The sequence below is a fragment of the Corvus hawaiiensis genome, chromosome 13 (genome assembly GCF_020740725.1).
Source record: "Corvus hawaiiensis isolate bCorHaw1 chromosome 13, bCorHaw1.pri.cur, whole genome shotgun sequence".
NCBI classification, from domain to species: domain Eukaryota; kingdom Metazoa; phylum Chordata; class Aves; order Passeriformes; family Corvidae; genus Corvus; species Corvus hawaiiensis.
In genome coordinates this window covers 15,659,489-15,675,674 of record NC_063225.1, presented here as the reverse complement: position 1 = coordinate 15,675,674, position 16,186 = coordinate 15,659,489, and the positions used below count along the sequence as shown (strand labels likewise).

At 38.2% G+C, this 16,186-nt stretch overlaps 1 protein-coding gene across 4 annotated transcripts in view; it reads left to right on the top strand.

The window, feature by feature from the left end:
- OTUD7A (OTU deubiquitinase 7A) overlaps nucleotides 1-16,186 on the top strand; it is a 114,542-nt gene that overhangs the window by 42,426 nt on the left and 55,930 nt on the right. For 3 of the 4 annotated variants that reach the window (XM_048317286.1, XM_048317288.1, XM_048317285.1), the window contains exons 3-4: nucleotides 4,936-5,053; nucleotides 5,612-5,717. The exons of the other annotated variant lie outside the window; for it this stretch is intronic. The gene's annotated coding sequence lies outside the window, so the exon portion shown is untranslated. The remainder of the gene's footprint in view (nucleotides 1-4,935; nucleotides 5,054-5,611; nucleotides 5,718-16,186) is intronic. 4 annotated transcript variants of the gene reach the window in all.

Below are 16,186 nucleotides of genomic sequence, written 5' to 3'. Positions count from 1 at the left end.
AAATATTTATCTGAACCAGTCTTGATGAACTGAGTTACACCTGAATTTGAAGTTACAGGTTCAGAGGAAGGAAATCTTGAGCTCTTAGTCACTGAAACCAGAAAAGTGCCTGCTTTTCATTTTTATGTAAAGTGCTACTGCTTTTGATATGCAAATGGTGCACTGTACTCTGTAACCTCAGTCTTCTAGATAGTAAACGGAAGGGCAGAGAAAAATGTGTGTGGTGCAGGAATTCAAATGATGTGGAGGCAGGGTTCCTACTCTCTTTCACAATGCAGTCCTAAATTCCAGTAAAGCACAAAGAGATCAAATCAGCTTGGACTCTGAGGGCAAGGATTGCCCGGTGTCGTAAGGGGCATTTGATAATTCCTACATCCCATGAGTATAAAAGGTAACTGAGATGACTGAATGTTAAAGTAGCTGGAGCAAGCAGTAATAGAACTGAGTGGGTTGTAGCCGAGTGACAGCTCATCATATAATCATCATGTTTTCCACTTAGAGCATCTCTGAAAAACAAGAAAGATGGTTTAATTCTTTTTTGTTTTCCTCTAAAAAGAGATTTTGAGTAATTGTTTTTTGGAAAACTTTCATTGACATCTGAGCTATAGGTACCTATTTTGAGTGATAGAAGAGTTATTATTGCCTGTGGTTCTCTCACACACACCCCTCATTAAATCATAGGGAGAATTTCCCGTAGTCATTTTTCTTTTTCCTTAATTGCTTTCTCTTGTACAGAGGTCAGGCTGGCTCTGCTGGCATTTCATGGTGTAGAAGCAATCACTGAGGAAAGCACAGACTCATGCAAGTTTTGGTGCCTTTGATGCTCTCCATTCTTTCTCCTGTCCACGTCTCATCCCTGAGAAGCTGCCAGAAGAATCCCAGATGGGCACAGATGGGCCACCTGCGTGGCTCTCTGAGGACAGCCTCCTGCCCTTCCCATGGCTCAGCTGTACCATGGTGGGGAGCCAGGCCATTGTCCCCCCCTTCTCCCTTAGTCCTCAGTTCCAAGAAGCTGATAGAGGAGAAACAATGGTTCTGTGATTATATAAAGCAGTAGCATGTTCCCAGTTTTTACCGGAAGCTCTCACTAACCTCTAAGTTAGTCTTTTTTTATCATTATCAGGCTTTATTAGGTGAAATAGGTTTTAAAGGAAAATAGGTCTCATGAGATGAAGCTAAAATCAGTAGGAGATTACACTTCATGCTGTGAGTCTTTAGGAATCTATATGTGCTGTGTGCTCTAGTTTTGGGTTGGGAGCTTGTCAGGTTTTGTATCCAGAGGTATGCTTTGCAGTTAATAAAATATGATTCTTTTAAAAGTGAAATTGCATTTATTATTTCTAAAAGTGAAGCTGTCCCTATGAAATTGATGAAGTGTTGTAAAAATGTCTTGAAGGGTGAAGCTGTGGCTGTGTTTCCCTGTGAAGTCAGCAAACTGGGTGGTTGATGCAGAGTGTAAGAGAGTAACTTCAGTTGCTTGCTTTTGTATTCTTTCAGAAGGGGTAGCTCTGTTTGCAGCAGTGCACTCCACGGAATTGCTAAAGTTTGTGTAGCTCTCTAGCAATAGGCTCTCCTACTGCAGCCCACCACTGAAGTGTCTATATGCCTGTAAATTGCTTTGCTGATGGCTTTCAGTTACTGTTGGGGTGGGGGGGTTCCATGTGTATAAGATTCAGAAATAGCTTTTTCTCATAAACTTAGGGCAGATAAGTTACCTAGAAATCATCAGAAATTAGGAATATACATGTCAAAAGTCATTCATCTTCTGCCACCTAGGAATGAGTGAATGAAGGACATACATTCTCATTTAATTGAGAATTCTGAGCTTTCACTGGCTAGGGGGAAAAAAACCCCCTACTTATTTAATAGTGTTTTTAAAAGATGAATAAAGCCTAGGTGTTCACAGTATTGGAGAGGTAAAAATAAGCTTGATGATCTTGTATTTATTTCTCAGTCATGTTTACAGACCACTCAGACAATCACCAGAGCAGGTGTCACCAAGTGGCCCAAACCAGTGGTGCAGAGAAGGAAGAGGAATCCACCTGTTCAGGCCTTGTGGGTTTTAGCTTCACCTTTGAGTCAGTGTAGACTACTTGTGCTGGGAAAGTGCTATAAAGCAGATAGGGGGAGGCTGGGGATAACATCCTTTCTTTGTTCAATTCAGATTGTAGCTATTTTATTTCAGAAGATGAATATAGATAATTGATAAACTTGAGAGTTGAGATTTGGTATATTTCTAGCATGGGCCTGGAGAAGTGCCTTTGCTTTTTGTGATAAAAAATGTGTAGTGTTTAAGGTCTTAATTAAAAGAAGAGAGTTTTCCCTTGTAAAAAGGTGTCTCTAGCTTTCGACCAGTCAAACATTTGCTGTGGTTTTTGTGACTTCATGCTATTACTACAGATGCTAACACATAACCAGATGGCTGCCTCAAAGTGCTCTAGGAGCTAAAGGGAATGTACAGAAAGCTTTCCAATATCTTGGTGATCCTGCTTCTGTCACCAAAAGCTTCATGAGTCATCAGAGATTGTCACATTTTGGTTATGCCATAAACAAGACACAGGTTGAATTTTTGAAAGTATTAATAACCTTTATAGGAACTTACTGTAAATGTTTCATGTTCTTTCCAGAAGAATTTTCTTGTGGTTGTTTCAGTTTGACTCTAGTGCCATTTGTTTTTCTTTCATTATGGATGAATCATCAAATAGCTGAATGTAGAATTGAATACTGAGGTCAAATTCATTGCTTGTATTGGCAATTGACAATTTCATTTAAATCTGTAGTTCACAGTTATAACAAACTGTGGCTTTTGCTCTGGCCTCTGCATTGAAAGACACATTTGGTGTCTCCTTGCCCATTGTTTGTGCGGTCATATGAATTAAACCCAATTAGGAAGACACCAGTATACTTCCTTTCATTTTCCTAACCTCTGTTTTATTACCCAGTGGATGCATGCAAACATCCAGCGATGGTGTTAACAGGAGGCAGAGAAACCACGAGAGACTTTCCTCTGCAGTCCCTTCTGTATTTATTCTTTCCCTTCAGATTTTTGCTATCTGGAGAGAGACTTCTCCTGGCTATTTTTTAATTTCTGCAATTGAAACAGCTATTTTTAGTGGACCTTCAGAGAGACCAAGGGGCACTTTGATGGACAGTAACACTCTGAGTAGTCCTTCCATGTGTCCTGTTTCTGAGTGTTGTGAGTGTGCAGCAGTTGAGCAGGATGAGAGGGCACCAGGACAGCACAGCAGCATTACTGATGCACCACTTGCTCTCAATGATTTGTGGGTGTGACTGTAATGTGTGTGTGAAGGAAATGCTGCTGTTGCAAAGGAATCAGATGAACTCACAGACCTTGAGCACCATTTCTCAGCTATAAGAATTTTAGTGTGATTATGTGTACTTGTACAATCTGCACGTAACAATAGAAGCACTACAGTGAAACTGAGGCGAAGTTCGGGTAATGTTTCAGTCTAGACGTTTGAAATAAAGGCAAGAGTGGAAAAAGTATCTGGACAATCTCTTTAAAATGTCTAAACTTAGCATTTTGGATTGCTTCCTATAATGCTGGGAATCAAAGGTGTGTTATCTTTAGCCAAAAACAACAGTAAAATTTTGCATGTGAGATTCAGTAGAAATTTGTTAAAATGTGCATGTAAGATCCCAACAGCATGGAGTTGTATCTTCATTTTCTAAACCTAAAATACGTTGGTTTTTTGATCACCACCACCACCACCACTTGGAAATACTCCGTGTATGAATATGGAGCCTACTTATTTCTTTCTGGTCAGGTTACCATGGCTGTTTCCCTTTTCAGTGCAGTTCCACAGAATACTGAACTTAATATTCTAGGTGGCTGACATGAGTTCACCAGGTGAGAGCTCAGCTCAGCCTGTGGAGCAGGTAGTGTCTGAGGGCTTTAAAGATGTCCAGCAAAGCTGTGTTATGTTGAAATAAATTTGTGCAACAGGATATACTTGGAAAAAGTGTAGCTGAGAGAGTGGAAAAAGAAAATAGCAAAGAGTTTGTTAGTCTGTCTTATTTTGTAAAAGAAATATATTTAACAAATATGTGGATTTTCTTACATAAATACACAATTGCTTTTTTTTTATAGAGGAGGAGGTGTAACTAGGAGGGATAAAACTTAAAAGAATTGCAAGAATTCACAATTCATATTCTTAATATTTAAAAATAATAAGAATGAAAGCCCTAAAAACTTTACAAAATTATGTTTTAAGACTTTGATTAATGATGCATAGACGAACAGAGAAGCAATATTTAGTTAGCATCAAAGAAAAAATGGTATTTGGTCACAGTATTGCTAAACAGGCTGTAAAAGAAGACTATATGCAGGTCATTTATGCTTTCGTAGCTGGTAGAGGAGATTAAAACTAGATAAACTATAAAATGCTCACATATCCAGTCAGGATACAAAACACTTGAGACAAAGCTCATTAAACCACTCAGGTCTATGCTTCATGGTTAATTTACTTAATATTGAGGATTCTTTTAGATCAGTCTGCAATGCTTGTTGGTTTTGGGGTTATCGTTTTTTTAAATCATATTACTTTTTTTGAACAACATTAGTAGTTCTGAAGGTGAATTTTTCATGAGTAGGAAGGGACTAAATGTATTGGATCTGCTGGAATAATTTAGTCAGTTCTGCCACTGACAGAACTGGTCAAACTGGTGGAAAGCCAGCCCTCTAAACTGGATTTTGAGGTGTATTTCCTTTGTTTATCTGAACCAAACAGGAAGGGGGCTGGATTCCTAAGAAGCTGTCATCTGATGTACATAGCATAGAATTATTTTTTCCATAATAGTGCTACAGGGTCAGAGTGTGTCGTGGGTGTGACAAATGGATGCAGAACAGTAAATTACTGTCACTTTTGGAGTAAAACAGTAAAACTTGTTCTGCTTTTCTCTCCATCCTCACAGGCACATGATATTGCAGAGCTTCAAAATCAGAAGTAAATCAGCCGGACAGTTGCCTCCCGCCTTCCTAAATAGGCAAATATATTAGAAACAGAAAAAGGGCCCTACCTACCTCATTCCTGTGAGTAGCTATAAATTTCCCCTCCACCCCTCAAATCAGCATCTGCCAGGTAATTGTTTTGGAATGCTGAGCATAAGGATGTAGCAATGAAAACAAAAAAATTTAATTTGTTTTCTTATTGACAACAATTAAGTGTAGCCAACCAAAGAAACCAACTAAAATTATTAACAGGCTACCAGCATGCCTATCACCTGTGGCTACACAGAGCTGATGGGTGATGCATTTTTACTCATTAAATGAACCTTTATTTGTGCTTCCTAAAGCTTGGATGCTACATAAGTTCCTAAAACCATCCATATTGTTGCTATTTTAAACTGCTGCTGCAGTTGATGTATCACTGCAGAAGCTGTTTTGGGCTTAGTTCTTCACTTTTATATTTCTTAGCAGTTCATTCTGTAATAACGTGGTGTAACCCACTGTGAGGCTTAAAGATCCCCAGAGTGACCCCCTTGGTCAGTGCAGTGAACGGAACAATGTTTGCTAAATAGCTGCTGTGTAGCTGATACTCACCTGCTCTGGATTGCCTTTTCCTTGCTGACTTTTCCGTCCTTTCTCCAGGGAGAAGGTGGGTTTGCTGTTGTGGATGCCTGCCTCGTTTGCTTCACCAAAATGAGTTAGGGCATGCAGGAGAGAAAGGAGACTTTTGCAAGTAGAACCTATCATGGTGAGTCAGATTTTGTCCCTGCTTTTGCTGTAGAACTTCTCAGTGTCGCTACATTGCTTAAAGCAAACTGTTCACACAGAAGTCTCTCTTCCCTGCAAGTATGTTACACATAACACTTCCTTGGCAGCAGTGCTGGACTGAGAGGTTCTTCCCTACTGCTTTTGCCTCCCCTGCCACATGAGGTCCACAAAAGTGCTTGGGGGGAACCTTCAGGAAATTAAAGCAGCAAATTGAATGGAGCTGAAAATAATTACTCTCTACCATGTACGCATGAAAAGTATGAGAAACTGTGGTCTGTAGTTTTGATTTGGAACCACAGCAACTGTTTGGAACGTTATACTAAAAATAAGTACGTGGGAACTGTGTTTTTAATTTTGAGCTGCTAAATACTCTCTAAAATACCTCGTAGAGATTAATTTCCATTACTACAGTTTAAGTTTCCTGTCATCATTCACTGGGATTGTGAAGGAGTCCCGGCAGAACTCCTGACAGTTCATAGCACTGCAGCACGGACATTGTATCTCCCCTGGTATCTTCATTTAATGGATTTGTTTCTAATTTTGAGGCTTAACCTTGGGTTTGAAATTCACTGCAAAGAACTTTCTCAACAGCAATAGGAAGTAATGAAACATAGTTTGCTATAGAAGCATTGCCCTTCTCCCTCCTCCTCCTCATCATGATAGTTCTGTCTGTCTCATGTCATGCCTTCTTTATTGCCTTCATTTCTCCAGGTTTTCCTAGCCTCCCACTTCTCTGTTATCTCAGTTTTCACATCATCTCAGTACCTTGTAAGGATGTGTCAGGTCAAGCTTCTGGGCAGAGGCCTCCCACATACTGCACTCAGATCGGCCTAAGCACTTGTGCATCTACAAGTACGACAGTGTTGAATTAATTCAGGATTAATTTAAACAAAAGAAAATGCAGTATCTTCTGCAAAAATGTTTACTTACAAGCAAACCTTCATATCAAATACGTGTAAACAGACTGGATTGTGTGTGGATAAGCAGAGAAGCAAAGTTAGAATTCAAAAATCTTTCTTTCCTACTTTCAAGCATGAATTTCTCCAGTTCCTGTGTTGTTTTGGGGTGTTTTTTATTTTGGTTTTTTTTTTGTCTCTGACTGCCAAAGGTCTCTGCTTGAACATAGATTCTACGTCTGTTTCTGCTTGAACACAGATTCTTTGTCTCTTCCTTTCAGAAGTGGGACTTGATGTTCCAAAGTGTTTTAAGGCTCTTGAGCTATTGCTGAGCTCATCAGTTCTCTCTATAGCTGATGCACAAATTTTTTCCAAGCTTCACCCTCCTCTGTGCATACTGGATTTTATTTAAGCTGTTGAGGATTAAGTATGGTATTAGTGAAACCTTTGGGATTCTTGCTGAGAATTGTATAAGTAACCATTTTGATCACGGAGAAGAAGCTGTATCCATGTGTTGCATATAGAATTTTTCCTTTGGAACCATTGTCACTTCGGAAGTCCTTGTGAGTTTGGACACTGCACTCAGCATTAGTGAGTCCCAGTCTTTCTACTTGGGTGTCAGACTACTTTTATTTGTCCTTGCCAGATCACCAGCACTGAACAGATTGCATTGCTCTGTTCTGCTGGGACAAAGTCAATCCATGTTAATGGCTTCTTTAATCTTTTAAATGTGATTATTTTATTTGGGGCAGAGGCTCCAGCCAATTCCGTTCTCTTGCTAGGGATAGTAGTCAAGTAGAGATAAGCCGTGCCTGCATAAGACAAGTCAGACTCTAATCTTGCCTCATTTTGTGCCTAATTGAACTGAAAAATAAAAATTTCTAAACTTGGTTCTCGGAAGTCATAACATTGCATGGCTCATGTGGTTTAACTTCTCCAGCCTTGATTTCAGGTGATACTGGTTGGCACTGTATATACTATTAACTCTTATGTGTCTAATCTAAACCAAATTTATCCAATGTATATTGTTTGTGCATCTGAATTGTCTAATTCTACTGTATACTTTTGTTAGATTTCAGTTTTTAAGGTCCAGAAGAGTAGAAAATTAGACTAGACCAAGGAGCCTGCGGACGTGAAGAAAAAGGAGGAAATTCAATTGTCTATTATTCCACCCTGCATCTAGTTACGTTTTTTTTTTTTTTTTAATGGTAAAAGTCTCTTTTAAGCTATTAATTATTTTTTTAAAAATACATCCTTCTTGGATATTCCTTTTACCATTTTTACAGAACTTATTTCTCTGGGTGTCCCCTGATGCCCTGGTTTAGATGGCTAAATCTTCAAGTTACGGGTGCTGTTTTGTTGCTGTCTTGAACTGTGGGAGCCATTCAGGTCCTACTAAGCTCAGTGTCTACTTGAGCAAGATGGCGTTCTGGCTTGTAAATAAGCCCAAGTATCTCTCACCCTTTCTCCCAATGCCTCCCCTGTGCTCCTGCTTTGCAAAGGTATTTCCAGGTTCTAGTTTGTTTTACGCATCTGCATCAGGCATCTGCTGTTTCCAGCAGGGCTGGTGACAGCATCACCCAAAACACAACAAACTCCTGCCTACAAGTTGCTAGCAAACTGCCGCCTTGTAGGCCATGTAGGACATGTAGGCCATGTCCCAGAACTTTCCTGTAGTGAGGAGGTGGTTATCACTTTTAATTTTCTGATGCAGTTACTATAACTTGTAGTCAGAGTGATAAGACACAAATGTTATTCCATTTTCTTTAAGTGCCATCTTGGTTGTTGCTGTGGTAGTATTTTTACAGAAGTTGGCTTATTATAGAGCAGTGGCATTTGGTTTTGCAAGTAACTGGGACATATTACCTGCCACTACAGGCAGCTTACTCTTGAATTCATCATTTGGCAGTTACTGTTCATTTTAGCTGATTTAAGATGATGTACCATTTGATTATAGTCTGAATTGCAATACTGAATTTGCCCTAGGAATCCACTTTAAGATACAATTAATAAAGACTAACTGCTGCATTAGGATACTTGGGCAGCTCTGCCTAATGTGGGTGGAAGTAGAACTGTGTTTTAATTATAGGCAATACTCTGTCATTTTGAGATTTAATTTCTAGTTGGATTGGTTATTTTAATAACTGTCTATTATCAGTTACAATTATATTACATAATAGCAACAATATTGTTATAGCAAGAGGTACATACTGTCAGTGAGTGCAAACATGGAGACGTAGAAAACATAAACATTCCAGTCAGTGCTCTTTACCTCTGCTATGTGCCTTTACAGTTTCCATCAGTTATTTTGTCAGTGTGAACTCAGCTAATTTACTCAGTTCCCATGAAATCAAAATACTTTTGCTATATATTAGAAGTAGAGTAAAATACTTCTAAGTCATATTCCACAGTGAGAAATGAGATTCATTCTCTTTTGCAGAAATGGTTTAAATCCTGTTTTTTACCACTGAATCCATGTCTTTAAAGCACAAACTTCACAGAGCTTTTCAGGCCAGTGTATTTCTTCTCTTAGCCAGTACTGTCCAAGGTAATTTCTCATGGAATGTCAGGAAATTTTTGTTTGTCCTGAAGATTTCATTTTCACAGTAAAACTATTTTTCTGAGGTAGGTAGTTCTAGAGCTGGATGAAAATAATTAAATGTATCCTTTAAAAAAACTGTTCTCCCTGGACAGTCTAACCATCAGGATGTAATTTAATGTAAAAATAAAGACTGGTTCAGTTCAGAGCAAGATCCTGACATTCTACAGAAATATATCTTAATCTAAGAAGGCCTTAATATATTATACCGTGGAAATTACCAATATAGAGCAGTAGAAGGATACAGTTTAAGTATTCGATGCAGTATACTTTTATAGTATTTATACATTCCTTTTATAGTTATTTAGCATGAAGCCCATGAGAATTTCTTTTCCATTGGTTTTGCTGTTAATAATATGATGTGTATATTAGTATGGTGTCTGCAGACAAAAATAGAGACAGTGGCTCCATGATGAAAGTACGATCTTTGTCTCTCTTGAGGTATTACTATTTTAGATAAGGTAGTTAGAATATCTTTAATTTCTAATGTGTTAAACCTTTAAAATCAGAACAGTTCAAAATAAATATGTCCATCTGCTCTAGATGCTGCATGGGTTCTGTAACAGAGTTTTAGCATTGCAGAACTAAATTATGGCCCAGCCTTAGTTCATTCAGAGTCATATTTATGAGTAAATTCATCTGGTTTTGAACGACCTCTCTTGCAAAGCCTAAAAGAATTTCAGTAAATTAGACAAAAGCTATCCATACCTGATCTCTTGGTGTTATTAATGTATATGAGGCCAGAGAGCATATGGATGGAGAAGCTGGCACTGTTTTTATTACTAAAAGAAGAAAGAGCCAGTTGATGTGTTCATAAAGAAGATAGGGAATAACTTGTTTCCAAGTAAATCATCTCCTCTCACATTTGAGCTACCTCTGTATATTTAAAGCATGAAAAACTGACATCATTTTTTTTCACATGGATGTTTAAAATCTTTGGAAACTTTACCCAGAGAGAATAAAGTTTTGAGTAACTAAAGTAAGTTACAGCGCAAATTAGACCAGTAGGATTCTAAAGGCATCTCTTCATGGAGCAGTTAATTCTTTACAGAGGACTAGGGGAAACTTAACACTCTTATAAGCTGAAATGACATTTGCCAAATAGCAAATTTCAAGACTGAAAAGGGTCAAACAAACACTGTGGTGAAGTTCCAGACACTTATTTCCTGGTCACATTTTGCTAAATTGAGAACTGAGTCTACATCCTTTGCAAAATGTGTACGGCATGCAATTGTGTTCCAAGTATTGTTTCACTGGAGGCTATGAGATTTGGCTGTTTGATTTGTGTTATTTATTGTTGCTGTGTTACAAAAATGAATTGTGCACTGGTGGTATAATAAACTAGTGAATGTCTCATTTCTCTTATTAAACAAGCAGGGATTAAAAGGATGTCTTATTAAAATGTCTTGGTTGAAAAGTTATGTGAGTAATTGGATAAATTTTTATGGTGAGGTATTTTATTTTGTGAGGGAATGATCTTTCCCTTTATGCAGAAATTAAGAGAGACTTACACTCTTTTCAGCAATTGTTGGTTAAAAGAGATTTTACTGCATACAAGAAATCATTTCAATATTTTTTCATTGATTCTGAAAGCATCTGCTGGATTGCTCAATACTGTGATGAGACAATTTGTTAGACACAATTTTGATTCTTGTGACAAAGCATTGCTGAGAGGAGGTACCTCCCAAGAGGAAGCTAATTGTCTCTTTAGTGAAAGTTTGGCCAGTAGAGAAAAAAGTCCCTGAACCTGGCACGGTACTTCTCTTCTACACAGTTTGACAGAAGTTGTCTGGACAGTATAGTGCATACATGTGTCTGGGCTAACTCTGGGATGTTCTGGTGGCTGCTGAAGTTTAGGGTATTAAAGGACAGAAATCCAAAGAAAATGGTGCTTCCTTCTCTCTGCTGCTTGCAGAACAATTTCCTGCAAAGCTGATAGGATTTCCCAAATAAGTTTTCTCCATGTGGAACTGGTTTATGTGAATTCATAGATATTAAGTGTGCCTTGAAGCATGCTGGTCTTTGTGTGTTGTTATTAACCAGAAGTAGATAGATAGGTCCAGACAAAACTGAAGAGATTGGCACCTTCAGCATTGAGATCTGCCTTCTATTTCTGAAAAATGTTGGAGCTATTTATAAATTTGGAAGATCACAGGACTGTATGTGGCTTATCAAGCTTATGCTTGTTAGTTCAGCTTCTGATGTACTATTGTAATTACCTTTATTCCTAGCTTTCACAATCACAAGGCTGTTTTTCTATTTTTAAGGCCTTCTGCAAGAATACTGGATATTTTATCTTCACTGAAGTGCTGTGGCACATTGCAAAGGATGTATAAGGCTTAAGTGTTTCTCTTTATTCCTCTTCAGAGTACATAGTATACATTGTGCTGTTTGACATCATAGCCAGCTTAGTAATGCCCAGGCAAAAGTTTCCAAGGCCTAGAAGGGTGAACAAAGTACTATAAAAGCTAAACTCCAAATTTCGTCTTTACACCTCTGCCTACAATGAGCAGGGGAGCTGAAAAAGATTTCAGTGTTTTTTCAGGCTGTTTAAAATATAGATGCAGGAGAAGGAAAAAGACTGCAGTTCCTCCCAGCTCTTCCTTAGCACATTAGCAGTCTTTAGAGCTCTGAGTTTTTCCTGCTCAGCCAAAGCATGCCGAGTCTATCAACCTGTCTACAATCTTACCATTACAAACATTACTTCATTATTGCTTTTCCAAGTTAGCAAGGCAAAGTGATATAATTCCAGCAGTTCAGGTATTTGTCTCCACCAGGTTCCTCCAGTAAGAAACCCAATACACTACAGTTTCATTCCTTACCTTTTTGTCTCCACATGGAAAAGAAAGGCCCTTGCTGAAGCCTTTGCTTCCGTAGATGTGTGTGTTTGTATCTCCTCAGTGTTTAACAGATGGATTACTTAAAGGAAAGAACTGAGAACAATGTGAGCAAATCTGTCCCTTAGTAAATTCTTGTAGTGGTTTGTAGAAGACCTGATACGACAGGAAGATTTCCAAGGTGAGTTTTCAGTGGTGACACTGGCTGGAGTGACATTCTATGAAGTGTCTGACTTTCCATAGGTAAAGTATTATGGGAACGTTTACTGCTTATCTCTAAGTAGCAATGGCAATTATAATATAAATTCTCTGAATGCCTTTCTGTTTGAGAGCTTAAATTCTATCATTTGAATTACAGAGAAGGTACAGAGCCAGATTTTCAACCTCCTGCTGGTGATTGTTTATACAACTTTGGGCCTTTTGGCTGTGGCTTTACTTCAGGAGACTGTCTAATTTAATCAAGCACACGTGGATTTGTATATGTGGAGTAGATATTCAGTCACATAAGCTGTGTCAAAATTTGCAGATCAGATTCAGGACTGAAGTTGCCCAAGAAGTTCTTTGCAACTAAATCCCTTTTAGAGGAAATCTATTTATTAAGTGGTATTTTTTTTTTCTTCCTTTTAGTTAAAGTCTCTAATCTTTGGAGATCATCATCATTAATGTTATGCATAAGAAAACAGTAGTTTCTGAGTTGCATATATTACATTACACATGAGCAGATCCATTTCTATGTTAATTAAAATGCAAATACGAGTGGCATGAGCTTAGTTCTGATCCAAGTTTAACTATTTGACTGATGGTAGTGACCTTCTTTTCTTGACATACCACTTTTACTTTGAAGCTAGTGCTAAAAAAAAAAAAAATTATTATCAACTGGGTAAAGTTCAGCTTGTACCTTTTTACATTTTCATGTATCATGAACTCCCCCCACAGATAGTTTGCTTTTCAGTGTGTACTGACTGCAGCTCCAAGAAATGAGCTCATTCTGCCTGTCATGAAATAAAGAACACTGCTGGTTAATTGACTGGTTCAGCAAACAGAAAAGCAAGAGGTTTTTCCCAAACATTTGTGCATGAGAGAAAAGCTGACTCAAATGAGTGAATATTGCACATCTGCTGGTTTTGGCTGGGGTAGAGTTAATTTTCTTCACAGTGTCTGGTATGGGGCTGTGCTTTGGATTCATGCTGAGCATGGGGTTGATGATTTAGAGACGTTTTTGTCATTGCTGAGCAGGGCTCACAGGGCCAAGGCCTTTCCTGCTTTTCCTACTTCTAGGCTGGGGAGGGATCTGGGGGTGCCTGGGAGGTTGTGAGGAGATGCAGCCAGGACAGGTGACCCCAACTGACCACAGGGATGTTCCAGACCATATGACATCATGCCTTGATGTATATATAAAGTTGGGGAAGAAGGAAGAAGGGGAGGACTTCTGAAGTGATGGAATTTGTGTTCCCCAGTCACCGTTCTGTGTGATGGGGCCCTGCCCTCCTGGGGATGGCTGAACACCTGCCCAACTATGGGAAGCACTGAATTGATTCCTTGTTTTGCTTGGCTTTTCCTGTTAAACTATCTTCATCTCAACCCAGCAGTTTTCCAGCTTTTACCCTTCCAATTCTCATCCTGGTCCTGCTGGAGGGGGAGTGACTGAGGGGCTGTCTGGGGCTGGGCTGCTGGCTGGGGTTAAGCCACAACAGCACATATTCCCTGTCTGTCCGGCTGACTGACAACCAAAAAAAAAAAAACCCATCATTTTTTCAAATAGGTTTCTGCAAAGCTAAATAGAAACGAGAGTTCTGCTTCTTGCACTGTGGTTGGTCATTCCTTAAGCCACCAATTTGAAAAGCTCATATAGTTGGGTTTTTTGCAGATGATGGAAGCACATGGTTTCAAGCAAACTCTTTTTTGTTGGTTGGTTTTTTCCTTGGTTGTGTTTTTTGTTTTGTTTGGGGTTTTTGTTTGTTTGTTTTTAGTGGGGTTTCTTGGGGTTTTTTAAAATTCCTTTCATGTGGTTTATATTCTTGTCTGTCTGTTGAGCATCTGTCTTATGAAACACTACTGACCTGTTGTTGGGGGACCAACTCTTCATCAAATCATAATTTTCTCTCTTTCTCTCCCTCCCACCCAGCCATTTGTGTTTCATATGAAACCTAAATGAACTTAAAGATCTTCATTGAAATTGTTCCTGCTCCACATCCACAACTTTTTATTCTGAACCAGCAGTAACAGAATTCTCTCTCCCCTCCTTGCATTTCTGGCTAATAAGCAGCCCTGCTAGTCAGGCAGAGCCATTTTCTGCCATGAGTTTTTGAATAATTCCTAATAAATTGGCAGTGGGTATTGTCCAAAGTGCTGAAACATTTGTTTCTAAAAATAATCAGCAACAACTCCCAATCAGCTCTGCTATGCATCTGGCTTCTGATCAGCAGCAAAGCAGAGGAGTTGATCAATGCTTTTATAATAAAGAAAAAGAAATTAAATGTATGAAAGAAAATAGATTTCCGGATAGCTTAAAGGATTTTTTTTTTTTAATGTATCTGTCAACTTTCCAGGGCTTTTATGACAAAAAGCAGAGAAAAATACAGGTATTTCTGAAATCCTTTCAGGATCCAATTTAAGATGTTTAAAAATATGTATTTTTCGATGCGGCAGATTAAATAGAAAGATATTTATATGCTGAAGCTTGCAGTAAGCTTTACAAACCTGTCCTAATTCCTCAGAGTGATGTTGTTATCACATTTGTCAGCTAAGGCTCAAGGAGACTGCAAATTCTTTTGTATTTTCCTCTCTTTTTCCTGTCTGGGAGTTTGTGATGAGCTGTTTGTTTCAGAAGAGATTGTTCTTCATTTAGTTTACAGGTGCTCTTTTCATATGTGAATTTGGTACATAAGTTAAAAAAATGCAGGCACTGTTGTTATTTTTTTTTTAGCTGTTGCCTGTATACATTAATATTCAGTGTGGTGACGGGTTTTATTCCCCCACCCCCAGGCTCTATTTTGCAATCAATAGCATTTTCCATATGTTTTTTCCTGGCATTATGAATTTCCTAGTTTGTACAGTGCTGTTTAATTCCATGTCCTGCTTTTCCATAGAATGCAATAATAGATGATGACGACAGTGGCAATTAGAACTAATGGTCTACTTCTTAGAGATGCGGAATATCCATTAATCCTGTTGAACTTGGTCAGAAATTAGGCTATTTTAACATCAAACTTGGAATATCTGTTAGTTGCTGTTGCTTTTTTTGTGTATACAATTCTGCCGTGTGTTTCCTTATAACACTTTCCTTGATTCATCATCTTTCAGTTCTCCTTGTTGAGCCTGAGTATTTCCTATTAATTATTATTTTTCACATTGCCTGAATTACAGGAAAAATCACAATGGTAGAGGTAGTTACAGCTTATTTATAGTGAGAAGAAACTTAGTGTGTATTACCAAATTGATTTGACTAAATGAATGAGGGATTTTTCTCACTGTTTAGGGCTTTTAAAAAAAAAAATTGATGATTAGCCATTCTTAATACTAGATAACTTCACATTTACTTCACTACATGACTTTCCTACTGCAGGACTTTCAATTACTTACGTAATTTAAGTGAAACACACAGTTGCTATACTTATATTATGCATCTTCAAAATGTTGTGAAATGAATCATTAATTTCTCAAATCTTTATTTTCTCGTTTGTATCTCTAGCTGTTTTAAAATCTTGAAGATGATATTAAATGATATTTTAATTAAATATTACTAAAACTAATTTATTAATTTATTATATATATTATTAAATCATGGGGGTTTTAGGACAAAAAGGAATTAAATCTTCTATTCTTCTTGGTTTCATTTTCTAAACTAAATGCAATAACTGAGGAACATCATGTTTCACAGAAATAAGGGTGGGAGTCACAGGGTTGGGGGGAAATTACTCAGTTCTGTTTTGCTGCAGTGTGTGTGTGTGTGTTCTTCCCTGATGGAGCTCATTTAGCTCAGCACACACTGAGCTGATACTCCGGCTTCTGCTTAATTCCAGCAAGTTACACGTATGCCTGGCACACTTGCAGCTTCCTGTTCTTTCTATCTTATGTGTACCTAAGGACTTACAAGGACTTGCTTTTTGTACATAAT